The sequence below is a fragment of the Sparus aurata genome, chromosome 13 (assembly GCF_900880675.1).
Source record: "Sparus aurata chromosome 13, fSpaAur1.1, whole genome shotgun sequence".
NCBI lineage: Eukaryota > Metazoa > Chordata > Actinopteri > Spariformes > Sparidae > Sparus > Sparus aurata.
The window spans coordinates 6459550-6481563 of NC_044199.1; the positions used below are offsets into that span (position 1 = coordinate 6459550).

The window sequence follows — 22014 nt, forward strand, 5'->3', positions numbered from 1 at the left end:
TGGCACAATTACGACCATTACTACACGCAAACATCCAGAATCTACAATTTAATGCCTCATCTGCATTCACAAATTCATTAAAAGGCCATGAATAATTTTTCATTATAAGTAAGCTGACAGGGAAAATTAAAGATTTTGTGAAAACAAGTACAGTCACTGCTCCACTGCGATCACAAATGATCAGAGTGTTAAGTAAACTTCCAGCTCACATAAAGAATATTTATGACAACACATTTAAGGCCCTGTGTTCATTTCAGAAGACTTATGTAGCAGAAGTTGCTAAAAGAAACTGATTCAGAGCAATTTATTCTATCCATTTCTCTCTGTCTGTGAATGTTACGTGTGATCACATTGTTTGAGTTTCTCATTTCAGGCTGTTCCGATAACTTGGAACACTTTGGTGTGTCTGACTGAAGCTATCTCTGATCTCCTAACCTAAGCATGTCTTTTAACCTGACTACGACAGGACCCCGCTGGCCATTCTCTAGTCTAGACTGAAGACCACAGGCAGTTCAGGCTTTCCAGGCCCTCAGGCTCTCAGATCATCCTACCTGAGGTTTGAACTGGAAAAAGTCAGCCCCATCTCGTGGTTTCTTCATGATGTGACTGTGCACAGAGTAATTACAATATAATTTATTTAGTAATCATATGGTCAAATAGGGTTTATCTATTTAAGACACAAATCCCTAATTTGACAGTGCTGTCCAAAGTCATTAAATTACAATTCTACTCCATAATTCTGTAATTTAGTGGAATACATTAAAGAAAAAGAGACTCAAAGAACAAGACGTGCTATCATAAAAAAAGCAGAAAAGTAATACTGAAGAAATAATCATTTAGGAAAAGCTTAGTGCATTAGTTAAAACATATTTTAATAAAAGCGAACGTTTAAAAGATATGATAAGGAACACAGCTCGCTGTGTGTTCCCGTTTACTTTATTCACATAACTTGCATTTAACACGGTGAATCCAAGTCTTAGATCAGTAGTCGCTTTCCAAAGACAGACCTGTTGGGTCAATGGCGGAAATATACATGTAATGATAAATATTGGGAGAGAACAATGACACTGCAGATCATTAGATCCAGAACATAAAGTGTAATGATGCCGCAGCTCTTGTGCACTTTTTCAAAATAACTGTATATACTGCACAGTGTCTAGGCATCATGCCTCCAGAAGGGCATTTCACAGGGCAGCAGATGATTGACATCTGACAGCCAATATAATAAGACACATGCTGTCAATGTCTATGGTCTACTACAGCTCATCATAGACCTGTAAGGCCTACTAGTTATGACACAAGCAATGTTTTCTCCTTTTCAACGAGCCAAAATATCGTACCCAAAATCATATGAAGATGTTTTGCTAAAATATTACTTCAGTGAAAAGTGTCTGGTATTAAATGTCCTCGAGTATTAAAAGCACAAGTGAAAGTAAACAATTCATGCATTTAAACGGATGTAAGGGCAGATATAAAATTCATCAACATGAATCTAGAGGCTAATCTTCTATGATTCAGAATTGATTTACAGGTGTCAAAAATTAATTTTCTAAATGTGAATCAATAACACGGCACTGATGGAGCGATTAAAGGCAGAACTCAGCTGCAAGGCAGTGCAGCAACCGGCAATCTGGACCCTCTCCAGAGCGGTGCAACGGGGCGGCTGGACCGGACACTGCTGGACATAACGTTAATAACACAGAGGAACGCTCCCCGCTCATTTTGTTATTCAAATACAGGCACGACTGGAAGACGCTTTCAAATTAACTCATTCACTAAGACATGCTGTTAACTTTTTTAATTGAAAAGGCTCCGGAACATTTTATCTTTAATTTCCAGTTGTGTTTACTATTGTATCCCCGTGGATAAGGACACCAGTGAATATGTTTGGCACACAGTAGACTGAAGCAAAGAGACTGAAAACATGTTTTACCTTCAATCAACCAAGAAATGTTGTTGATTTGGGAATTGCTTTATATCAAAAATCGATTCTAATTCGATTTATATCAGATTGTAAGATAGCCAAAGGCACATAACCCCAATGTATGTACATTCTGTATACTAGGGGTCGACCAGTTAGCATCGATGCTAATTATAGCATCTGATTTTCCGCATTTTTCATATCATTTGAATTATAATAAGTGTTACTTTGGATCTGATGGCTCTGCAATCTGTGAAGCGACAAGTGCCTAAAATTCACAAATACGTTTTTTCTCCCAAATGAAAAAGTATAAAGTAGCAGAAAATGGAAATACTATAATAATGTAGAAGTAGCTTAGAAATATATTTGGAATACATTACATCACTGCCGGAAGCAATTCAAGATTTCGTCGTATCTTTACAGCATCCAAAATTCAATATAACTTTCACCAGAAGGTGGAAATTACAACCTAGAACAGCTGGTAAGCTATTTTTATAAATTCAAATCTGTTTTGGTCTTTTTGGTCATAACAGTGTGATGAAATACACACACATATATACATTTAATATGTCAGGAGCCCTGCACATTACACATTTGCACAGGCACATTTATTATATATTGCACACGTCATGTACACACAAGGACAGTTACCGTATATAGCTTGTTTATTTTTATTCAAATAGTTATTTTATTCTTTCCAATATCTCCTTGTTATTGTCTCTATTTTTTTAAACTTACTCTTATTTCCCTCTGTACTGCTGTGTTACCCGTGAATTTCTCTCAAGGGGAATCAATAAAGGAACATCTCATCTTATCTTATCTTACACACAAGTCAAAACAAAAAACAAAGATATATATATACAGTATATACTGATTTCTTGGCTAAATTAGTTTTAATTTCACTTTCACCCAATAAAGCATCTTGATACATTCATAACTGCTAAACGCACTTTATTAGACCCAGTGACTTAATTTCCATGCCTTTAGGAGCCTAAAGGACAGGGAGCAGAGATAATGAAGGATTTTATTTCTTACTGTCCAAGCTTAAGTCAGCAGAAAAAACCTCACTCGACGGCACAATTGAGCTGCACATTACAGTTTAAATAGTAAGGCTTACTAAGTGCCCCCCTCTTTAAAATAAAAAGGTACATCATACTTGAACTCATGCAAGGGGCAGGACTCTCCTGGTGTTGAAATGGAGTGTACAATGGTGACTGAGAGACTGTCCAGAGAATGCTTGGAAGAAAGATTAATGCTTCAAACAAAACCCATTTCCAGCAGTGAAGCAGCAGTTTTCCTCCCTGTGTGATGTAAAAACTCACTCGAGGGTATTTTCTATAGATAAGAGTACATTTTCTGCTCCAGTGCCAGATGCACTTTAGTTGAACTGGTAATTTGAGCGCATAAAATCTCAAGTCAAACAAGCGAACTGACAAATAACTTTCGCTTGTTTACAGCGTAGCTTCAAACATCGTGATAACGATTAAGCCTGTGTCTAAGCGTGTCATCTTTTTGAATACTGGACTGAAATTATTTGCAGAATTTCTCTCAGCGTATGAGGCTCTTTGGAAATTGCTGCTCTGGTCTGGTCTGCTCTCGGAGGTCGGGGGAAAAAAAAAAGAGTCATAAATGGACATGGATTCCTAAATAAATAGTATTCCACTTTAAATGAATAGTTTGTATTTCATTATTTCATTTCACGTCATGTTGTCAAGTATTCCTCAGGGAAAAAGAACTACCCGAGTACGTAAAATGGAAGAAATCCCAATGGCAAGTCTAATTAAAATTTGGAGGCCAGATGTTTTGCCTTCTCTCTGTTCCCTGAAGTATTCTATTGGCAGCCTCCAGCCTCTGTATTTTTCAAGAAGCTATTTGGATGCACAATAAAGCGAGAAAGAATTCTTTCATTTTCAGCCAGTGGATATTCTTATATAGCTGTCATTTGCCGAATGTTTTTTCATCACAAAATGCCCTGTACAACCATGAAGGTATACGCAGTCGAAGGCCTCCTCTCATATTATTCCTTTTTCGCTTTGGCCAACACTGGTGAACAAACACTGGATTTATGTCTCTTCCCTCTGGTTATCTGGCCATATTGACTCTCATTTAGGAGAGGAAAACAATAATTTGTTTAATAGTATAACTATCTGTGACACAAGGTAGCATGCCAAGGCTTTGGGCTTTATAAAACAGCTGGGGGTGTTCGCCTAAAGATCAGATTGTGCTTAACACACTAACGTTAAGGACTGAATGAGCTTTCCTTTTATTTTGAAAGAGCGCGGGAAGACTGCATGGGTGGTAGATTTAATACCACCTACAGTATACTTAACTGCCTCAAATTGGCATTATCTAGTGAACATAGGTATCCATCTATAATCTAAAAAAAAAACTTGCAGCCTTGCAGAGGTTGTGAGCAAAATAATAAAATGAGGAAAAAACATAAAAATCCATTACAACATCATCATAAAGAACAGCCTCAGAAGATTCCCATCGAGCCTAATCACCACCCCCTTTAGACGAGACAATAATATAAGCTTTACCAAGATGGTGTTTGTTTCAATTTAATTAGAATCCATTAGATTGTTGCTGTTATTGTGTCCACCCCCCTGAAAAATAATGTCTCTTTTCCTGCATTAAGATTGCGCCAAATTATAACCTGGAACAAGCAGAATTAACAGGGAAACGCAAATGTAGTTAATAAACAACAGTAGACGACGACGGTCTTATTTTGCTGCAGGGATCGGACGGCGTTTGTAACACATTCCGACTTAACAAAAGACTCGGAAGGTTGAATGGCATCAACAATTACTGCGAATCTGACCCGTACAGTTTCATAAGACTCTGCTTAATACTCTCACCAGGTCTGACGGATGAGAAACCGTAGGCGTGCACCTCTTGAACTCCAGTCTATACGTTCCTTTATATTCAGGATAAAGTGCAAATAACGATTGCTTTCTAAAGACCCCTTGCAGCCTGCGCTGCCTAGACAGGAAGTAAAGAGAAGACGAGGGAGCGGAATTATGAAAGGAATAGCAAGCTGTGATATGTATTACCAAGGACATGGTTTTTCATCGCAGAAGAGAATGTAATGGACTGGGTTAGGAAGTGTCAATATCCGTGATTGCAACAAGGAAACGGTCCATTTAGGTTGTTGTCTAGATGGTTATGTAATTCAAATATTGCAGTTCAAAAAGTTAGGAGAGAAATTAAAGTTAGGTACTGTCTGTGGGTGTGCTGTAGTCTTATTTGGTTTGGGGTAATGATCAATTATCTATAGGCAGAAGGTGATTTGAGGGTTAGCCTGCCCTCCTCCCCCTCGATCCCCTCTTAGCAGTGACAGTGCAGCGGCAGAGGGGGATGTTCAGCTGAGTATGTTAGTCTCGTCTCTCTGACTCATTGATCGTCTATCTGACTGACGTTTGCACACGCTGAAGTCCATCGGCCCGACCGTGACTCTGAAACATCAGCAGCCTAACTGTGCCTCACATTGGACGATGTTAAGGAATAGCAAATCCCTACGACACAAATGAGGCCGCCTAATCTGTTGCTAAAAGACAAAAATAAACTCAGCCAAACTACCTGTCTACAGACCTACCTTTTTGTTGTGACACTGTGTTAGCTCTGAAGTGTATACGCTTCAAAAAAATGTGTCTTTGTTGATAACATAGTAGTAGTTGCACTGCAGGTGTGAGGAAAAACCTGTGGGTTTTAATGGCATTAATGCAAATTCATACCCAGACGGAGAAAAAAGTTAGATATGTAGGTGGCTTGAAAGGTCAAGATCAAGTTTATTAAAACCTGGAAACGGTGTAATGTCGCCTTTACCTGCCTACAGTGTCTTTGAATAAAGTTGAGTGGGTGAGCTCCGGCAAAACCGTCAGATCATTTATTCTCCCTTCAGCCAATATCTTTAGGGAGCTAAGGCAATTAGTGGATGTAGCACTTTTCTAAAAAACCAATGAACCAGTGAGTGGGTCAAATTCTCTTAATTGGCAGGTGGAGGTCTAAGGCCGCAGCCCCCTCGGAAAACACCTCATCTGTTAGTGTTATTGCTGGTTTGCGACAGGGTTTCGCGTCGACGGCCCGACCGACGAGCCTGAACACAAACAGACGAACACAGGCCGAGAGGCGAAGACCAATCTCTGTTATGATCTCATACGTATATAATACAATGCTCAGGAAGTCGACTTTAATAATTTGAAAATGAGAAGAAGAAAGAAAAAAAAAAAGAAGTGATTTCCTGCTGTAGCCCTTTCCCCAAATTTCTGCAGAGGGCCTGGATCTGATTTTGAATATATTAAAACCCATGGAAATGAGAACTCGTTTTACCAGCATGTAATAATGAAAATAACAATACACTTTACGCAGAGGCACTTTATCAGTCCCCCGGAGTCTTTCTCCTAACAGCCCATACCACACATCAGTGTTATATGGAATAACAAACTGCACCACATGGAATTTTTCAGCCTTATATTTCATTTGATGCCGTCAAATCTTTAATATTTAAAGCACATCGTTTATATATTACTCACTTCAGCCTAAAATGAAAGGTAAAAAGGCTTTTCATTTCAACCACAGGTCATGATATGTGCAAGCGGAGCTGTCTATATAATAAATGAAGTCACAGGCTGATGATGCCTCTGATTATTTTGCGTGCGAGCTGCCTCCTGGTCTGTTTTTTCTCACGTAGTTTGGACCAGGATGAGCAGATGAAACATCTGAAGCAACACGTCCAATCTGTTGAACCCCCTCGATAAACACTTGAACCTGTTTTCTTTTCTCATCCAGTCAACTTTCCAGACTGCACTTACCAAGTGGATGATACTCCACTGCACCGATACTTAAAGCCGAGAGAGAGAGCTCAAAGATCGAGTCATTTTCCATCTCCTTGAGGGCGCGCGCGTAATCAGCGAAGTGGTTTGGCACGATAACACGGCGGAAGAAAAAGAAATAATAATAAAAGTTCGGAAAATGAGACCAAATCACTCGAGCCGCAATCAAACGAGTAAATCCTGGATTCGAACTGCAAAAAAAAAAAAAATAGACGGGTGCCGCCATTTGCTAATCCATTCCAATCTGTAGAATGTATTTACGACTGTGTACGTAATTTAATCTTTTTAAATGCAAAGTGCTAAGTAGCTTAATTTGGTCTCTCCCTCTCTCTGTTGTCGGTGTTTAAAGCCCACTGTTTCACTATCGGAACCGCCATTGTTGTCGGTTGCGTGCCTAACTGTCGGGTATCACGTGGATGTATAATCCCAACCCCGGTGGCAAACATAAACAATGAATGGGAAAAGAGAAAAGGGAAAGAAATGCAAACTAGCGTATCTCCTTGCATGGTTTAAGCACACCGGTGTGCTTAAACCATGCAAGGAGATACGCTAGTTTGCACAGTTTTACGGAGATGAAAAGAAACAGTTTTCCAGAGCTCTGTGTTTCCCCCAAATTCCCTGCGTTTTTTGTTTTTTTCCATGAGATGGGGAGGAGTGATGCGGATCCTCCCACCTCTTAATGCTCTCTGCCTGCTACAGAGAGAGAGAGCCCATTCTGTTAATTAGCCAAACCACACGGGGCCAAACATAAGTCCAAACGCTCCCTCTTGTTTTTGATTTAAGTTCACCGTACACTCTCCCGATGAGTAAGAGCTAGATGTCAATGCTATAGATAAAATAAGAAAAGGCAAGCATATACCTGTAAAGGGGGGGGATCTCTTAAGGGGGAACTGAGAGTCAGACCTCGTGCAGAAAGAATAAATGCGCCGGCATAAGTATAGTTTTAACCTACGACCATAACCGTCGTTGTCTTACTACTCACGCTGGCTTTGTCACCATACCGAGTGTCTTTTTACATTTTTTTTTTTGTAAATGTTTTTTACTGCTAAAGCTCCCCCCCCACCCCACCTGCCTCATGCATGACATTGTTTGGAAAGAGGTAAACCAGGGTGCAGGAGGTGAGGTGATAACTGAACCTGGCAGCTGCCGGTTGAATTATCAGCGGGTAAATTGTTCGGCCTTTGTAACTGCCAATCACTGGCGCACGAGCGCGCAGAGCTAAATCATGACGGGCATGACAGTGAGTTATTCATGTTGCCGCTGACAGCTATATAAACACAACCACACCTGTAAATCTCCTCACCTTCCTGGTGCAATTAGGACATCAGTCGCCCATTAACCCATTTCAGTCATGTCAAAACCGTCAAGTACGATGGTTTGTCCTTTTCTATTTCTAGTTTATGTGAATCTGAACTTTCTACAAGCAGCCGTGGAAAGTCATGCGCCCTATTGATGCGGTGTTTATTGATACTGTCAACTCCTGGCAATTTTCACATACTGCAGTGTTCGTTAATATGATCCACGCTGTTATTATAGTGTAGCACTAGGCGCATATCTTACATTTCTATTTCTTGTAGCAATCCTATTTCTAAATGTTAATATACAGAGTTGTCACCTGTCTTAGCATATGTATATGTGATGCTCGTACTTGCTTTTTTTTTGATCGTCTTCTCTATTTCTATATTGTTATAATCCCTTTAAAATGTGATATTTCTATTCCAGAGAGGGGCAACTGTAACATACTGATATCCCATCTAGGATCGATTGAGGAGATTCTGATGAAAAACCCTAAAAACTAGCAGGTGGAGTTAAAAAAAAAAGAGAGAGAGAGCGATTTGTAATGTAATGATATGCTGAAGATAATTACATTTTATCTAAATCGTATGCAAATAATCAGAAGGATTTCGACAAGGATGTATTCAACATGTTCATTAAGCAGGTGTGGGGATTTCTTGACTGTAAGATGCATCGCGATCCAATGTTGATTGTTGATTTTGCAATGGTCCAAAAACAGTGTCAGTGTTGCTGATGTCAGGAGATATGGATGACAGAGGCAGATATCAGCTGGGAGTGATTAAACAACACACTCAGTAGTTTAAGAGCACGATTTTTTTTAACTCAGTGAGAAGCACAAACAGGGACGAGACATACACTGAGAGGCATCGAGAATCACTGTCCACTCCCATTGTTCACCACTGACAGGTGAATCGTAATCGATTAGTGAGGCCGGTGAAGATTCACACCTCTGTCCTTTACAAAGTGAACCCTGCTTAACACCTGTCCCAACTTCTGACCTTCCCAACCAAGTAAAACTGAAAGTTGTGTAATAATTAATAACCGCAAACTACAATATTTTATATCGTAATATCATGAAACTATTAGCTCAGCTCGGAGTTTCTGAGAAACTTCTTTCAGACCATGCATAATTACATTATGAGGAGGTTATATTGATCGAGTACCTGAATATAGAACGAACTACATCTACAAAGAGAGTTTTGATCAAACTTTTACTGCCATGAAGTCTGGGAATTAAAACTTGAGAATGAGGAATGGATGTGAAAGATTGATGGCATCTCAATTAATTTCAACCCAACTTTGCTTTTCTGCCACACCATCAAGTCTGATTGAACTGAAGTACCATTAGATGTGTCCATTTCAACTGATTTTTCTTTAGTTTTAGTTAGTTAAGTTACTCAACTATGTAAAACAAGGTCTTCTTTATTATCTTGAAATCTACCAATTTCAAGTTATGTTTTGCAGCCAGTTATCCTTTACTTAGCTTTCAGTTTCAACAGTTCATCGATAACATTTCGCTATTCCGTAACAGTGATGTTAAGCTATTTATTTCCATTGTTGATTAATCTCTTATTTCAACCATCTATCAAATATCAAAGCTAAGAATATAGCTGTTTATTACCAACTCTGTCACTGTTCACCCAATACTTAACTTACTTAAATATCTTTTTTCAACCAAATTAGTCATTAAATTCACCAAATCCTTCAAGTATTTCAAACATTTGTGCTTTTGCAACTGTAACTGTCTAAATATTATAAACATATGCACATATTATGTATATTTGAGGCTATTTCTATGTCATGTCTTTTTGTTATATTGTTTCCATTATTCCATTACTCCATTCCATTATATTGTTTCTTACTATTATTACTGTTGATTGTAATTTTACCATCCTTCAGCTGCTGTGACGCACACATTTCCTCCGTTTGCGGGACTAATAATGGAGTTCTGATTCTGATCGATCTCTCTGCAACTCGCCTGCCAGTGATCACACTCACACTTGTTTGGGTTGACTCAAAATTTCAAAATCTTTTTGTCCTAACACAGTCATTTCTAAATGAGTTGAGCTACTCTATTGTCTTCCCACATAACCTCTGGTAACTGCAGCATCACAGCATGGCCCAACATACTACTTTACCATATAACGTCCCATAGAAGTCTACATGCATCCCTCGCATGTTATGTTTTAAGATCTGAACATCACCAGTGTTTGTGGATGCCATTATTTTGACCACAGCTGCCATTTTATGATAGGCTTATTTTGCGCTCTGTGAATAGACGCCATTATTGAATCAATGCCCACATTCAGGAATATTCCCAAATTATTCTTTTTTTTTTAATTTGTCACGGACTCACGAGTGAATGGGAACCTAATTTCGGCGGTGGCAAATTTTCTTCATGAACTGCTGACTTCGCCGTCAGCTTTGTCCCCCGAGCTGAACAGTTTGCGGGATTCATAAAAGTTTCCTCTCCGCATCAGCGCTCCTTCTATCCCTCCGTTGATCCATCTGTAACTGCTCCGGCTCCACAAGTAGGACGTGCTAACAAATCTGAAATCCGACACATTCTGCCACTCAGCGTCCGCCCAGGAAGAGAAGACAGCACACGTTGGATAGAGGATGTTTTTTTTTTTCTCCCTCACATATGTCAGGCTCTATTTTTAACGTCGTGACATTTAAAAAGTAAATCCGCAGGGGAAACAAAACAAAAACCCCCACCTGTGGGCTTAAATGTGTTGGCGCTGCTGACCACACCCCAGTGACGTCACAGCGGGTGTTTTTCTTTTTTTAAAGATTTGTTGTGGCATAGACACCTTTATTAGCAGTAGACAGGGAGGAAACATGGGAGAGTGAGGGGGAGGTGACACGGTGAACCGGGGTCGGCTGCGTTTTATGGCATGCGCTCTAACCACTCGACCACCTGCGCGCCACAGCGGGTGTTTTTCAATCAGATGCCGAAGGCGAGGCGCCCGCTGTGACATCACTAACATGGGTGTGTCCGGAGGTACGGCATCCTATCACAGTCGGACGGGGAGTTCACATTCAGTGTGGATTTACTCTTCAAAGTGCACACAGAGAACTTTTACTGCACTTGTGCTCTTCTACCTCTTTTCTCTCCCTTTAGATATATCCCCAAGTGTGTGTGTGTGTGTGTGTGTGTAGCTTTGCGTCTGTCTGTTAGTGTCTTATTTTGTCTTTTCTCTATATATGCCTCCTGTGGAAGTGTGTGTGTGTGTGTTGGTGAGGGGGGGGGTGAAGGTGCTCCAGGTGTGGTATGTGATAAGAGAATAGATGTAAATATATACAGATCACATTCGCACGCCATGTTGTCGGTGCGCCTGCAATTGCAAACAAGCCATGAGCTCAGAATTATAACATCGCCGTCCGCCTATGGAGAGTTCGAGAGAGCCTCCCCGAAGCTTCAAGGTTTTCAGACATCAATAGACATAAATGGAGACAGGTCTGAAAAACACATTCTCTTTCTCTCTCTTTTTTTTTTTTTTTTTCTTTTTTGTTGAGGAAAAACTTGCCAGACATTTAATTGATGTTCGTTGAATGCGTTTACGCGGCCGGCTAAGTCGGATTTGGAAGAATCAGCCCCCTCCATCAAAGTGCCAGTGTGTAATATTCAGGGCACCGGCCGCAGACAATGTGCCGGGCCAGATACAGCATGGCGGGGCCGGGCTCTTTTGGGGAATGCGGGAGAGAGTCTGAGGGCATTTTCTTTTTTTTTGCCTTTGCTCTGATGCACCGATTACCCTCGCCTCGTCCCGGTTTTACCTCTCTCTCATACGGCCACCAGGAAAGAAGGTGAGTGGGAATCAAACAGACCCGCACTCTTTATACCGACTTATAAAGGCATCAAATGAAGCCGTGTTCCAGCCCACACGGTTCTGACTGAAACAGACAAATGCCTCTGTTGGATTGGAGCCTCCGTCTGCCTACGTAATGCGTGAGTTTTTAGAATAAACGACTTGTGTGAGCTGGGTGAGGTCTCAGAACACTGCCCCGGATGCACATTTTGATTCGTGTGATAAAACCAGCAAAACAAATATTAATTCCACAGCAAAAAACAATCAAACAAGAAAAAAAGGGGAGGAAATCGAATCGCTTCATTCGTCGGTCACTGTCATCTCCTTTAACAATCCTTCCCCTCTCTCTGTCTCCTCGCAGAGACGACTTATGGGCCACCTGTGAAAGAAATACTTAAACGTTATTAGTATGGCTGGGTGAGGAGCAGCATGCGGTGGCAGCGCGTGGGCGGGCGCTCTAATATGATTGGCTGAGGGACACTGTAAGCCTGAGTGGCAGCCCTTAATGGGAGCCCTGGAGAGGTAACCCAACAGCTGTGTGTTTGCAGCTAATGAGAGATGGGGGAGGAGTAAAAAAAGGATCACACGCTGGAAACACTCTGATAAACTCTTTGCTCGGAGAGAATGGCTGAGGGGAGATAGGAAATCAAGTTTCTCTCCGGAGGTGGAGGAGGAAAGTGGGGTTGGGTTGGGGCGGGGGGGTGCATTGCTCAAGGCTTTCCTTTGTGACGGAGCCTGTTGTTTGACTCATTGCTCCTGGTCCATTGCTTGTGCTTCAGCAGTTATGATCACCGGCATCAGTGTTTTGGGAAAAAAAAAGAAATAAAAAAAGCAGGAGGATAACTGTGGCGTGGGATGGATTTCGCATCCCTGCCGAGCCACGCTGATTTACAGCCCTGAGCCGAAAAGCATTGTGTTTTTTCATTATTATTTTTTTTTTTTAATTACACTGCTGCAGTTTTGATGGCAGATGATGTCAGATTTTAACTAGTTTAATTCAATGCACACCAACGGCATTGCACACTTTTTTCTTTATCCTTTTTTTTTCTTTTTCTGCGTAATTGATAGCCACTGCCTTCACAACATTGCACTGTGCAGAACATGATGCAACTGTTAACCTGCCAGTTCCCTGTTCTGATGATGATGATGAAGAAGAAGAAGAAGAAGAAGAAGAAGGAGAAGAAGAAGACTGTGTCACTTCCCCCCTTTTTTTCCTTATTAGAACCGCCTGAGGGTGGCGCCAAATGAATAAATTGTGGTCAAACCTGCTTCTCCATTTTAAGGGCCATTCATTTTTTTTTTTGCTACATGGAATGCATATCAACAAGTAAACTGTCACTTCGGGAGGGGGGGGGGCGCTACCTGATTAAACACTAAATTTAAGACAATTGGCGCGATCAGTGCGTTTGGCACCAAAATACGCATGAGTCGTTTTTGCAGCAAGGATAATAAAAAATAAAAAAAAGATAATTATAAAATTATAAAAGAAGCAGGGCATGCACAGTTCCCTGCGTGACACGCTTATTTAATAAGGTGCATCCCCCCCTTCCTCCTCCTCCTCCTCCTCCTCCCCCTCCTCCTCCCCCCCATTTCAGCTGACCCACTTTGATGAGATCTTCTTAAACTGTAGGAAATCACACAATTTCCTGGTCGGCAGCCCAGGCATAATGTGATGCTGAGTGTGAAGTTGCTGTGCGCTGCGGTGGATGGGAGCCCCACCTCCTCCCACGCTCCGACGAGTAGAGGGAGAGAGAGAGAGAGGGAAGGGGAGAGGGGAGAGAAGGGAGAGAGAGCAACTAACCTACCCACAGTATCCTCACCACTTGCTCTCTGGAAAACGCTCTCAGATGGGCTTCTCGTTCTCTCGCCGCTCCGCTTTCACGTTGCAAAAGAACGAAAAAAAAGAAAATGACATCCACGTTGCCGTCGTTCAGACACCCGGTGCGTCCTCAGAGTGCGCTCTAAGGCTGCTTTAATATCAGAAGAGGAGGAGGAGGAGGAGGTGGAGGAGGGGGTGCGGAAGCGCACGGGAAGAAACTTGGACCGAAGGGATGCGCCAGCGAGTGCATATCTTGGCAGGGATCAGTTATTGAGGATTGGAGAAGAAGAAAAAACATGGCACACTGTAGGCTATCCCCGCGGAATGAGACTCCTCGCTCCGCAGCTCTGTCATAAGAAATAATAATCCAACAGCTTTCCTAACTTCTGATATCTTTACGGACAGATATATTTATATACACCGTCATCTCCTCCATCAGAGTGCCGGGACGACGGTGTGCGTGTGTGTGGACGCTATCCCCGAATTTTGATGCGCAAAGTTGCGACTGCTGTGACCGGATTCCGCGGCTGCTGAAGTTATTTGATTTGATGTTTTATTTTTATTTTTTCATGCGAGCCCCCGTGACGGAGGTTTGAGGGTGAGACACCTGCCTCTGGGATCACCGGTTGGACATTCTATCAGCTGCTGGACGGGACTGGCTTTGGAAGCGTCGAAGCGCTCGATTTTGAGGAAAAAAAAAAAAAAGTCTCCGGCTCAGGTAACGTTACTGAAAACGACCGCAGAATAAGTTGTCTTTATTTTGCGATGTGAATGAAGTTTGCAGCCCCCCCCCCCCCCCCCTCATGATAGCGCAGGCCACGGCTCCGAATAGGCTGTTTTTATACAACAAGTTGTCCCCGGTGCACTTTATCACAGCCGAGGCTGACGGAGCGGCAGCGGCGGCGGCGGCGGCTCGGTGTTACAGGTTGATCGGACGCGGCGGCGGAGATCCGTCAACCCCCGCAACAAGCGGTGCGCTGCGTGATTGATAAGACGATGCATCGCAATTAGATAAGAAAACAACAACAACATGCATCCGAGTGGACTGGCGCTCAAGCCTGCGTTAGTAATGGCATTAAGTCATTAGATGTGCGTATCGTGGCACTTCACCTTACAGTATGAGCTCATAACGCTTCACTCGGATCCGTCCTAATTGCATCCATATCGTGCATTACGATCCGGTGGACGACAGAATGCGATCCATTTGGTTACCATCCTCTCTCTCGCCTTTTTTTTTTTTTTTTTTATTTCATACAGGCTGCAAACATCGCGCTAATTGCCTCTATTAGTGGAGCTGTTTACGCGCGAGAAATATTTATTATTATTATTGTTGTTATTATTATCTCGCGAAGATTATTCTGACGCACGCAGGGCTGCCATGTTCATAAGTGATCGGCAGTTTTTTTTTTTTTCTTCCTATGGAGAGATTCGCGCGTATAATTGGAGAGGGAGGGGGGACGGAGAGAGGGAAGGGTGGTGGTGGTGGTGGTGGGGATCTTTGATCAGCGCATCCGCCCCCCCCCCCACTCTCCACCCTGCACTCCGGAGAGTCTGGGGTGTTGTTTTGTCGTCACTCCGCCGACCACCAGGCGCATTTTTCCTACTAGTCCACTCCAACATAGATGTCTAAGGGTCTGGGTTCCCACACATACAGACTAACACTGTGGGCTACGAGGCCACCGTCACAACACAGCGCAGGCCTGCGACCGAGATCTGGCCCATAAACTGTCCATAAGACACAAACCTGATGCATGTGATGAAGGGGAGCCAGCTGATTATGAAAGCAGCAGTGTGTGATGGGAGCTCTGCAAAGGATAAATGTCTATCTATCTATCTATCTATCTATCTATCTATCTATCTGTCTATCTGTCTATCTATCTATCTATCATGTGGTGGAGCTGCTGGAAAAGGCTAACCCTCTGCCAGACATATCAAATCACAGAAAAGGAGTCCTCTGACATGAAATAGAGCTCAAGAGTGCAAAATCCTTCACGGGAATAACAAAAAAGCGGTGAAATGAAGGAAAATCTGACTGAGCTCCGGTGTTAGTCTGAGGAATGCAAAGTGTACAACCTGTCTGCACGCTCATATCTCTCTCTTTAGACGCTCTGGCGATGTCTGACTGCGGCCTCTCTGATCTCAGTGCATTCAATGGGCTTTTTTATTTTATTTTATAGTGGTTGGACTGACCCCTCCATCAGTGGTTTTTGTGCCGAGCGGCCTACATGAATAAGCTAAATCAAACGCTCGTGCCCTCAGCAAGTGTTTCCAACCAAAGGGCCATTGCTTTCTCATTACCAGTGGCCAGGGGTTTTGCAGTCAGTAGCGTGCAAGTGTGCTGAGCAACATTTTGCAGTAAATTTTCTACCGGTGGATCAGCCGTGCTGGAGACCTGAGCTGTGATGCTACCCATCATAAATCATGCTGGTGGGAGGCTAATGGATTTTACCTGTTCTACTAGCTAAAGGCGCAGAGTCAGCCAATATATCAAATCACATCAGTCGAGAAAATCATTAAATCATTTGTTATCTTTTCCACACTCCAGCGAGGCGAGCGGCACGCCGTCGTACAGGAGGGATTCATGAGCTTGATGTGTTCCCAGTAACAGATGAACATTTGTAAGGGGGTTTTCTGCAGAGGTAGACTGGCAGTGGTTGGTGGTGGTGGTGGTGGTGGGTGCTGGATCATAATCTTTCTCTGCAGTTACCCGCAAAGCAATCAATTAGCACATAATAAGTTTCACTCCTGCACTCTAGTGTTCTTTTTTCCCCCTCCAGGCACAATGTCGTAACCCCCTTTTGACGTCTTAGTGATCCACCGTTTTTTTTTTTTTTTTTTTTTTTTTTGCCTCGGTTGATTCCACGCTTGAGTCACTTCTGCCGGACCTGTGGAGCCAGCCGCTCCAACTTAAAGAGCAAGTGTCACCCAGTCAGTCACTGAGTTGACTCAGCCGGTAGATAGTCTGTCTCTATGGTAACCAGGAGAGGCTCACATGCTCCGCAACACAATTATATTCTCCCACTGCATACCTTTAACTTTGAATGAGTTTTGGAAACAGTCGCATGTCTGTGGCCAAACACACTTAACTTCTTCAACTTGTCCTAAGTCAAGCCAAATAGCATCTTTGAAAAAAATGAAAATAAATATGTAATACCTTTAAAAAATAACCATATACTATAAATTGATGTGATATAATTACAAACAACTGTCCCATGCCATCAAATGGTGAAATATCCATGTTACATTTAGAAAATGCATGATGATGTTGATGGATTGCTGATGTAATGCCCCTTTAATATCTTTCAATTGTGTCTGTTTGATCAAACTTGTCCTTTTACTTCTTTATTTTCGACCCTATAGTTGCTATACAATCATTATAGGTGCAGTTTGTAGTTTTGGGCAAGAAATGTTGTTCCAAAGAGAAAGTTTTTTATTTTTTTTAAATGTCTAAACAAACTAAATAACAAACTCGAAACGACAACACAATTTCACGCTGTTTTACTTTGTTTATGTGTGGCGGACCCTGCCACCTTTCTAGCTTCAAACAGTGTCACGGGGACCTTATTTTCCTCTGGGAACAACTTGTTTATTCACTTATGAACAAAAAGATATTTCCGAGTTTGCATTATTAACTCATTAATACCACAAATATACACATTTTGAGATCAGACGTTTTCTACAAATCTACGTAATGGCCCTTTAACATAGGTAATCGATAGAATATCCAAACAGGAATCTCCTGGTCCAGTTTGACCGATGCCCATGCTGTTTCTTTGATAACCACATAGCTACGGAGATTTGATAAACATGGAAGCCTCTCAAACAAAACTAAATAAATCATTACACTTACTTTGGAATGCACCAGTTAACCTTATGTTCTTCTTTCCTCCCACCTATGAAATGTCAATGTTCCCTAAGACATTTTGACAGCTGCCTGGGGTGCAGAAGGATTTTGGCAGAACATGTGTGCAACAGTTTAAAGGATGATGGTTTTCTAAAGCAGACGGAGCGAACAGGCTCCTACAACAGGGGCCGAGGCGATACAGACCGCTGACCAACATGCAAACATGTTGGTAAAACTGAGACGGTTCCACTTTCTCAATGTTATGACTCGGTTCAGCCCTAGCCTCGTTTTGGCAGAAAACCGAATCCCCTCTTGAGAATGAGACCAACTGTGCGAGGGTTTGCCAAGGGTAGGGTCGGTGATAGTAGACGTGCGAGACTCGAAACGTTTTCTTGGAACAGGGAGTGCAGCTGGGTGGTGCACTGTGTGAGGGCTACAGGTGAGACTCAATCAGACCTTGCAGTTTGACTGATGTTTAGCTGCCAGTGAAGTCTTTCACCTTCTCCTCTGTGAGGAGGAGAGCAGCAGCGCCGGCACTGGGCACTGAGCCTTCAGGGAGGAGTGGAGGGATAGAGGATTGTAGGCAGGTTTGCTGGGAGGAATTGAGGAGTTCACTGTCACACAAAATGGCATTTGAGGAAATGGGCCGATCCACGAGGTAAAGGAGAGATCAGAAGGAAGGTAAATGGAGCCACAAAGCGAAAGAGATTTCCCCCCTTACGTCGGCTCCACTGGTGCAATTCAAGTCTCACTCTTTTCCCATTTGAAGTTGCCACAACTATTCCAATATTCCACTTTATCTTCTCTTGTCCTCTTCTGCGTATTTCATATTTCGTAATGAGACAAATCCACTTTGATTTGACTATTAAGAGGCTATATGGTTGTATAAACAAAACAGTTATCCCTGCACTCTTATTTATATTTCTGTATTTTTAGTGAAAGAAAGCTGTGTAAGTGTTTGAACATTCTTCCGAACTGACATTTGACATATTCACACTATCATTTGATGAACGTGGAAGCACATTATACAAATATTTATGTAATTCTTTTTGCCTTTATCGCCTCTTCGTTACTGCAACGCCGGGTCGTAACGTTTCCCTTTTTTACCCTTAGGTAAAACATGTAGTGTTGATCAACCATGACACCATATTTTAGCAAAATGTCGATACAAGCGACGACAGGACTCCCAGGTGACACAGTGGGCCGAAGTGAGAACCACTTTCCCTCCTCTCCTCGCGACACTCTTATCTATAGAGGTCACTGGCAGGTGAAGGGGTATGCTTGGGTGAGCTTCTCCTGCAGCTTGTGAGTGTGTGGAGTGATGGCCACGCTGAGCATGAGTCATGAAACACTGACTCTCTGGTCTCTTCTTGTACTTAGACTTGGCACCCCCGATGGTCTTAATAAGCTGGGTTTTTGGCCCGGCGGCGCTCCTACTCTGTGATGTTCCTCGGGGTCTTAAACTCCACCGCCTGAGTAGTTTTCGCCTCGACCGTATTCTTTGTTGCAGAGTCAAACATCTTAACGAGAGATACAGCAAATTGCAGACCCATCAGGCGATTTTGAGCGTGGCTTTGAAAGTCCACCTCCATACTGTGGTACAGGCTGCCTACAGTTTTTCCTCTATGTTGGAACCATCTGGACCATTGCAGGATCACAGCGTGAGGCTTCGTGGCGAATGCTGCTTCGCTGGTAGAGTTAAAGTTATCTCTTCAGTCAGACAGTGGACGCCTTGATTGTGTTTGGAAAGATATTTCTCCAGAAATGTTTGTTGCTCAGAAGACACCTCCGTAAGTGTCTGGCTCGATGTGTTTGTCTGTTTTTTGTGCAGGATGCTCTTTGCAGCACACAGCGCTTAAGGGAATTTACGGTATGAGCCCTTTAGGTCTTGCAGAGCCCTAATAGCTCTGCGTGAAGGAAGTAGTGTGTGTACTGCACTCATGCAACTTGTAGTACAGTAGAGGTCACCCAAGCATTAGCCAGGTCTAAACTGTGCTTTGGTGTAGCAAGTAGCTCTGCGATTTTTGCAGTTGTAGTAATGGGCAGTCAGTGCACGGATGAAATGGTCTCTGCAGTGATAACCACCACTGTGCCGCCACAGTTGTGCGCCGTGTACGGGGTGAGGTTTAATACACTCTCTGAAGATTTTAGTTTTGCCGTGCCCAAGCCAGCTTAATATCTGCCCCACTGTTTGGCATTCTAGTTGGTAAACCACGATTGTGATACGACGACATCTGATGCACACTGAAAGAACTAACTTCTTGCTCCTGCCCCTTTGATTTTAATGCTGAGTTCTATATCGCGATCTGCCTGAATCAGCTTGTAGCCTTGTGGGTCTACCGCACCATCTGGGATGGCAGATGATAACCAAGTTTTTCAGAGCAAAAAGTGCTGAGATGCTGGAACATGTCACTCCCAGTTGTGTTCAGCAGCTCTAATTTATCCATCTCTGCTGCTCAGGTAGTGAACTTCGGTGAGACGTGCCGTTGTCCAGTAGTGAAAAAAAACCTCAGCGTATGTTCAACCTTCGCCACTGCCTAAAAAAAAAAATCTATGCTGTCAAAGCTTTTGATTAAATACTTGTGAGACAGCTGAGAAATGTGAGATAAAAATCCAAAGGCACGGTGTCAATAATATTCACCCTATCAGAGATTCTCAGTGAGTGATGGCAAGCGCATGTTTCACTAACAACATGAATTTTAATGTAAATGTAAACAAAGGAGGGGGAAAAAAAAAGCACCAAATCGCTGTGGCCGCCAGGCACGGTGCCATCTGGAAGACAGGCATGAGGCCAACTGGAAGACATTAAGTCATGAGTGTCATCAACCATAACAATCATGTCACTATCAAAGCACGCCTATTCATTCTGGAAGTGGCTGTAACGGCAGAGCGATGGGAACAGCCGAACAAATCATTTTGGATTGCATTCTTTTAAATGGACATTTTGTAAAAAATGATTTTTGCAAACTTGAATTCAACAGTGAATGTTTTTTTTTTTTCTTTTTTTAAGAGAAGATCAAGAGATTATGCAAGTGTCAAAAAGGCTTAACTGAATTAAATTAAATCAAATTAAAATCACTTTGTTTGTGCCTGAAGGGGAATTGCAGAGGCGCGTATGGTAGTACAAATCACAAGTAAGACACTACAGAAAAAAATGTGAATAATAAATGTAAAAATAGAAACACACATTACAAACAGTGTGGCGATGCTGATTCTGAGTTTGATCAAATACACTTTAATATGACCATAATAAAGATCCTAGTCAAATTCTGTATTTTTTTCCAAGCTTTTAAGAAGTAAAGAGAGCAACACTGCATGAAACATTTTCTGTTGAATTGAGAATAACTTCATTAACATCACGAATGATGACGTTACGATGATAACCGTCCGTTGTAGCAACAAGAAATGTGTTTGGAGTGTATCCGCTGATTATCTTTTTACACCGGCCTGCCTTTTTTTCTCCCCCTGCGCACATGAACACACAAAGCGCACTCACTGTTCACGCCACATTGACTAAAGGCTCGCCCCTGCGAATGTAAAAAGGGACACATCGATAACTGAGCAATTAGTGCATCAATAACCTGCACTTCCAATTTTAATGTATTCAAAAGGAATTGGATTTCTCATTGGATTTCTGTATATTTGTGGTTTGCTGTCTAGCTTAATACACATTTGCTTTGCTCCTCTGCGGAACACTGTTTCATGTAAGAAGGTGCAGAATGTACCGATTTGAACTCAGATTAACACGCCGTGCTTATATTCGTGTATATTTCTGGCTGTTCTCACAACCCACGAAAGCCAAGAAATCACTGATCCCTAATCTCAGGGCGACGGTCGATACAAGATCCGGCACCTGTACTCCTTTTGTTTTTTTCCCTCATTTGTTAAATTCTTCAGCTAACGTAATGATTCAATTACACATCACCTTTTTTTTGGCTTTTGTATGGCTTTATTGATAGGACAGGATCAGGGATGACAGGAAACAGGATGAGACAGATGGTGTTGGGTGATACCCAGCAAAGGGCCCCAGGCCGGGACTCGAACCTGGGGGCCACTGCAGCGAGGACAGTGCCTCTGTACATGGGACGCCCGCTCTGCCGACTGAGCTAATTGGTGCCCCAATTACACTTTTTAACAAAAAATCTTGATGTTTAGTTTGTAACATTCTTTAAAGGCTTGAAGGGTTCCATGATTCATGAAAGTTTAAAGAAACTGTTCCAACTTTGTCGAGAAGTGACTAATGCAAGCAGTGTTTAATCTAGTCTGGGAAAATTCCTATCCGTCTAATAAGGTCAGAATCGTAGCCAACTTGAATCAGTGTTTTGGATTAGTGAATCAGTAACACAAACATGCTGCAGTAGACGGCGCGAAACGGTCTGCGCCGAAAGCACACACAGAAATCCGCACTTCACGACTGGTGAGTAGACATCACATGAAATTTGGTAAAACGTTGCCACTACTAACTTTTCCGGAACACTGGACCTTGATAC

General features: G+C 42.4%; 1 protein-coding gene across 1 annotated transcript in view; it reads left to right on the forward strand.

Moving 5' to 3' along the window:
* The first annotated feature begins 13549 nt into the window (after positions 1–13549).
* pcdh1a (protocadherin 1a) overlaps positions 13550–22014 on the forward strand; it is a 92865-nt gene continuing 84400 nt past the window's right edge. Inside the window, exon 1 of the mRNA XM_030438327.1 lies at positions 13550–14398. The gene's annotated coding sequence lies outside the window, so the exon portion shown is untranslated. The remainder of the gene's footprint in view (positions 14399–22014) is intronic.